This window comes from Tupaia chinensis, unplaced genomic scaffold, assembly GCF_000334495.1.
Source record: "Tupaia chinensis unplaced genomic scaffold, TupChi_1.0 Scaffold143906_1, whole genome shotgun sequence".
NCBI lineage: Eukaryota > Metazoa > Chordata > Mammalia > Scandentia > Tupaiidae > Tupaia > Tupaia belangeri.
The window spans coordinates 711,248-717,870 of NW_006203757.1; the positions used below are offsets into that span (position 1 = coordinate 711,248).

The 6,623-nt window shown below is 45.4% G+C and overlaps 1 protein-coding gene across 1 annotated transcript in view; it reads right to left on the bottom strand.

The window, feature by feature from the left end:
* Positions 1–6,612, bottom strand: part of ERC2 (ELKS/RAB6-interacting/CAST family member 2) — a 604,303-nt gene extending 597,691 nt beyond the window's left edge. Inside the window, exon 1 of the mRNA XM_027767061.1 lies at positions 6,558–6,612. The gene's annotated coding sequence lies outside the window, so the exon portion shown is untranslated. The remainder of the gene's footprint in view (positions 1–6,557) is intronic.
* Between the last annotated feature and the right edge of the window lie 11 nt (positions 6,613–6,623).

Here is a 6,623-nt window from a genome sequence, read left to right on the forward strand (position 1 = left end):
TGACCATCCCCCCTGGGGGGTGATTTCTCGCTTTCTGTCTCTATGTCTCTCTCTGTCTGTCTGGCGAGCGCACGTGCCCTACAGTGAAAATCGCGCAAAAAAAAAAAAAAAGGGGGGGATCAAATTCTATTGGGGTACACCAGCCAAGTGTGTTCTCCTCATTAGGCTTTCAGGAAAGCCCTTCACCCAACAATTTCCACTTACATCATTATCAGATCTGAATCCCATGACCGTGCTAAGCTACAAGGGGGCTGGGAACATGAACTGGGCCTATGCCCAACTCAAACAGAACTGAAGTTCTTTTAGTTAGAAAGGAGAGGATGAATACAGAGTAGCAATGTCTACACCAATATCATGTTAAATTAGATGCTTTATGGAAAGTGCTAATCATGGTGCCTAGTATGTGGGTAACTTCCCAATAAAAGTTAAGTCATAAATACTACTATCATTATAAATTGTTGCTGCTATTATTATTCACCTCTCTGTTTTCTTTTACAGAATTATTTTTATTTAATTTTATTTATTTATTTTTAATTTCATCAGAGAGAGAAAAAAATGAGAAAGCAAGCTGCCAGGTCTGGGATTCGAACTGCAATTGGCTATGTAGAAGTCCAGCACCTTAATCACCATGCCACTTGCTGACCTGTTATTCACCTTTCTTAACTTCTGGCCAAATGCAATAACTCATTATACCCATATATGCTCCTCACAGTTCTACTGTATCCACTCCTCCATCTGTATATCCAACACTGCCCCTACTTCGAAGTCCATGAAAATTCCATAACATCCTTTTAAAAGTCTTTCCTGGGACCAGCAGTTAGCGTAATGGCTATGTTGCTGGACTCCCATGTAGCTGACCATGGTTTGCGCCCCAGACCCAGTGGCTTAAAAAACTCACGCCAGGCGTGTGTGCGTGCATGCCCAAGATCCCAAGAGGAGAATGGAGGAGAAGGGATTGTGGCATGGCCATCCCCCCTGAGGGGTGATTTCTCACTTTCTGTCTCTCTGTCTCTCTCTGTCTCTCTGGCAAGCGCACGCACCCTATAGCGAAAATCTCTCCAAAAAAAAAAAAGTCTTTCCTGACACCCAGTCCTAACGATAAGATCCACAGTGGCAGAACCCACGTCTAATAAATCTCTGTGTTCACCACTGTATTAACCACTGTCTCCTGGAATGCAGTAGATTCTTATAAATAGTGCCTTAATAACTTAAATAATTGGGCCAGCCTGTGGCCTGGTAGTTACAGTGACTGAACCCCACATAGCTGACTGCATGGTGGCTTGAAAAACATACCAGATACATATGCATGTGCACCCAAAATCCTGAAAGCTGGGAGGAATGGAGGAGAAAGAACTGTGGCATGTCCATGCCCCAAGGGGGTTGTTCCTTGCTTTTCCTCTTTCTGTCTCTCTCCAGCATGTACACATACCCTTAGGCAAAACACATTTTTTTTAGAGGTTTTTGCTATAGGGCGCGTGCGCTCGCCAGAAAGACAGAGACAGAAGAGAGATAGAAAGCGAGAAATCACCCCCCCAGGGGTATGGTCATGCCGCAATCCCTTCTCCTCCATTCTCCCCTTGGGATCTTGGATACGCACACATGCACACACGCCCAACATGAGTTTAACCCGAATCGTGGTCAACTACATAGGAGTTTAGCGACATAGCCATTACACTAACTGCTGGTCCCAAAAAGACATTTTTTTAAATGTAAGTAATTTGGGATCAGTAGGTGGAGTAATGATTCTGTCACTGGACTCCCACATAGTCAACATTCAAGTCCCAGTTCAAGTCCCCATATAGTTCAAGTCCCAGACCCAGTGGCTTATAATACACCAGGCGCATGTGCATGTGTGCCCAAAATCCGAGAGGAGAATGGAGGAGAAGGGATTGTGCTGTGGTCATCCTCCCTGGGCGGGTGATTTCTCACTTTCTGTCTCTGTCTCTCCAGTGAACACATGTGCCCTATAGCAAAAATCTGTCTCTGAAAAAAAAATGTAAATAATTCATGCCTATACACATACATTTTTTTTACAATCAGGCTTCTCAAATCAAATATAGTATATTCCTGAAAAACAAAAGTTAAACACTAGGTTTATATGTCTTAAAGCTAGGGGTGGCAATGAGGGAATGAAGATTATACTCCCCAAGGACAGGAAGAAAAAGTTATGAAGTTCTCTAATTACATCAGACTTTTCACACACTGTCAGACTACGGGTTATAGTTCATTAAATATTTCCTACTCTTCTATAGGAAGGGTCTACTTTTATCCACAGATACTGGGTATTCCCAAATGACTTGCTTGTCCAAAAAAGGTTGCTAAAAGATGTGAGATTGGTTCTTGTGGTTTGTCTTAGCTCCTCACACCGTTGATCTGCCATGAAGAGCATGCCCCGTGTAGATGGCGATCCCTTTAGCCTGGACCCTAGAAGTGGAACAGAATGGAACCGAACCAACAGCCTACAGCAGAGCCACCCACAGAGCCCACTTAGGTCAACCAAATGATGGTCAGCCTGAAGACCCATGAGTTTAAAAATAAATACGTCTTGTGGTGAGTCAGGGAGTTTTGTTAAAATTGATGAACAAGCCTTTACCATCTGATATATTTTAGCATTTCTCACATCGTCATTCATTTTGCTCCCTTTTCTTCTCATAAGAAAGAACAGGTTAAAGAATCTCCACCTTTGGGGGACCAGCAGGTGGTGTGATGGTTAAGACGCTGGACACTCCCACATGGCTGACCATGGTTCAAGTACTGGACCTGGTGGCTTGCTTTCTCACTTTCTCTCTGTGTGTGTGTGTGTGTGTGTGTGTGCGCGCGCACGCGCGTGTGTGTGTGTATCTCTGGTCAAATTAAAATAAAGTGAATGAATGAATAAAAGTAAATAAATAATTCTTTAAATAAAAAAAAAAAAGAATCTCCACCTTTGGTATACTCAGTGATTTCTACCTTTGGATCAACTGTTTTAAATGTATGAGAGCTTTATTACCATTAATATCAGTGCTTTTCTGTTTTCATTTTATCTTACTTTCTTCCTACCCCTCAGGTTTTTGTCATAGGGCGTGTGCACTTATCTGACAGAGACAGAGAGACAAAGAGAGGCAAAGTGATAAATCACCCCCCAAGGGGGGATGGCCATGACATAATCCCTTCTCTCCCATTTTCCTCTTGAGATCTTGTGCACACACACACGTACCTGGCATGATTTTCAAGCCGCCAGGTCCAGGACTCAAACTATGGTCAGCCATGTGGGAGTCCAGAGCCTTAACCACCATGCCACCTGCTGGCCCCGTATCCTACTATCTTTCAAAAATAAGAAAAATCACAATATAAAATCAAGGAATAATATAAACATTGCTGAAACTGACCTATTGGCTGGGAAACAGGTCCCCAAGTGACAACCAAAATATTAACTTATCAGCAAATCAAAAAAGGCTAAAGGATGTTCTCGGAAAACAAGCAAAAATGCAAACTGTACAAGAATCAACCTAACCAAATCAAAGACTACCTATTCAGGTGAAGTTCTGGACTCCAACACCATTTACCCAACTCACTTTTCAAGATCCCTGTTTTGGTAAACCTCTCCTACTGAGTTTGATCAGTGGGAAGAGACTGATAAAGCTTAAGTCTTACAGCTTTTACAACATACTAAAACAAGAAGACCACATTATATTAACAGAATAATTTTAAATATAATCATATTTCATCACTAATGAAAGTGGACCTCTTTGGAAATGAAATAGAAAACAAAACTCTAATCTCCAAGGGGCAAAAAGAGCCACTTGAATGATGTTAAGAGCATTTATTCAACCAAGACCTGTTCAAAACTCCAAATGGAAATTGAAAGTCTCAAGAAAAATGGAAGAGTGTGGATTTTGTTTTACATTTTGATGACTTCTTTTAAGTCATAATCAAGTTTGGAACTAAACTGTCATTAGACCAAAACCAATGTACTAGAAATACGTAACACGTAACGTTACTAAATTTGCCCAGTGGCAGAAGCAACAGTCTTCAAATGGAAAGGCGAACAGGCTGGTGCAAGGACCACCAACATCACAGTAGACTCTCAACAGGATCGGCTCTCCGGGTGCTGAGAGAGCCCACACTTCAGATTGGACACATGTGGACCGCCCAACTATTGGGTCATTGGAAAAGTCATCATGCATTTTTGCATAGAAAAATACGTCATGACTTTTCTGACTACTCAATAAAATACAAATTCAAGGCCATAGCCAAGGTCAAGGATTCTGGACAGACAAACCTGGGCTCAAGTTCTTGTTCTCACATCAAACTGTGGCAACGTACCTAATTCCTTTTAGTTTCTTCATCTATAACTTAGGGATAACGATAGAACTTCACAGGGACTCTACCTGGTTTAAAAAAGATAACGCATGTAAAGTACTCAGCAAAGTGTTACGTATGCAATAAGAGTAATAATAATAATAATACTGCCTTGAAGAACCTGGCCTCTACCTGAAGACCATCCTACTCAGTGTATCCTGGCTCCCAGTCTGTTCATGAAATGCTGAGTTCACAGTGTTGTGTTCACATCCAGGTACAAGCTTCTACAAGGTGACAGCTCTCCAAATCAACCTGTAATTTTTCTAATAAACGCAGGGAGAGAGTGTTGAAAAATCAGCCTTTCACTAGTAGACAGTTGAAAAGGATCTAGTCCTTTACCCATGACTCATCCACTCCTGAAGTCTTGGTGGTGAAAGCCGTAATTCCATCACCACCACGTACCTTCCACTCACCTCCCCCCCCCCAAATTGTGAAAGGGTTTTATTAAAGCACAGAAGCAAATCAACAAGATGGCTCACGTTAGAAAAAGGCAAACTCTCACACCCTCCAAGAAAGACTATGGCCTGAACCTACTGCCACCCTCAAACGGACATTTTGCAATAGAAAACAAGGCGGCCCTCACTTTCAGAAGTTGAGTTACACTGTCAAAACTAAAAGATTCCCTTCTATTCATGCTAATCCAATAAAGCACACTTGCCTGCTTCAAAATATCTTATAAATCCATCCGACAGAGCCGAGAGCCAAGTACTGTACACTGAGGACCAATGTGACTTTACAAGGACAAGAGTGACAGACCATAGGAAGCAAAGTGCCACACCCTTTTCCCAGACAGCCCGGTAAACGGTGTCTCCTATAAAGGAGAGTATGGATTGGGAGGAATAGGTGGGCAGACCCGACCCCAACATCCGCCCCGCTCTCATTTCATTCATTCCACTGATCCACTTCGTTTTCATTTTTAAACCAATGGCCTCAGCATCCCCAACTACTACAGCTAATTAATGGGGTGGGGAGTGAGGACAAGGAAACACAGGTCAAACATACTTGCTTCTAAGCTCGTTTTCCAGGAGTTTTCTTCCCGCTGGTCTGTCTCTCCCAGCTGGAGCTCCATACCTGGTGGAAACCAATGGTTAAGTAAAACCACTGATTTAAAGGGCCAACCAGGAAACTAACCATGACAAGTGGGAGCAGCCCTCCTCTTCCGAGCACTGATTGGCTCTTGGGGTTCCACCGGTCCCCGTTCTACCCACATAAGTGGCAGGTGTGGCTGTCAATCACAGAGAGACCTGACAATTCACCGCTCGGGGAGTAAATTGTCTTTCATCCAGCAAAGGCAGGTAACCGCCTAAAATCGATCCTCTCCTAACAGAGCGGACCCTCCCTCTCCGGCAAGGAGAACAGAGACCCTTAAGTACAAAATAAATAAGGCAGGGCCCAACGTAGAGTTTACGAGCGCAATTTTATTACCCCGCACCAAAGCAGCCCTTAATCTTCAGTGTCCTAAGATGATCTTTCAAAGGCTCGGACAGTAATTTTAAAAAGAAAGAGAGAGAGAGAGAGAGAGAGAGAGAGGTAAACCCTCGTGAGTACCCCTTTTCTCGTAGTATTATTATGAGACGGGGAGAGGGTGGGAAGGACTGTCGTTCAATAAAATTTCACACCGTATTCCTGCTCATACACCACCACCTCCTACCCTCCCCGATAAATCCGGCTTCGTTTTCTCTGACACGAAGATCTTTTTAACACACTCCCCTCGGAGCCCACCCAGGTAGCCAGGCACCCGGCACCCCACCCCCTGGGCTGGGGCTCCACCTTTCTCCACTTTGTTCGGTCTGGGGGATTCCTCGAGACCCCCACCTCCGCGAACGCCCCACCCCTCCAGGCAAAAGAGGAAGCCAGGCGAAAGTGGGGGGTCTGGAGAGAAGAAAGGCGATGGCAGTGGGGTGGCCGCCGGAGAGGGACTGCGGGAGGTGGCCCGGGCCGCCGGGCGAGCGAGCGGCGCCCGCGCGCAGGAGGAAACCGTGCACTTGTTCCAATCCTGGGGTTTATACATCAAGGCAAATCCGCCCTTAGGCCGCCCCATCCCTCCCCCGGCCCGAGAAAGCCCCGGGGAGGCGGATGGTTCACCCCTCGGCTCCCCCGGATAACGCATTGCAGCTCCCCACGAGCGAGGGGGACCTGCACGAGGGATGCCCGGGCACGGGCGCCCCGAGGGAGCCGGGCACCCGGCGGCCCCGGCCCTGGCGTCGGCGTCTCACCTTTCCGTTGCTCGCCCCGGGGCCGTCCCACATGGATTTTTACAACCCCACGTCGCCTTGGCCCCG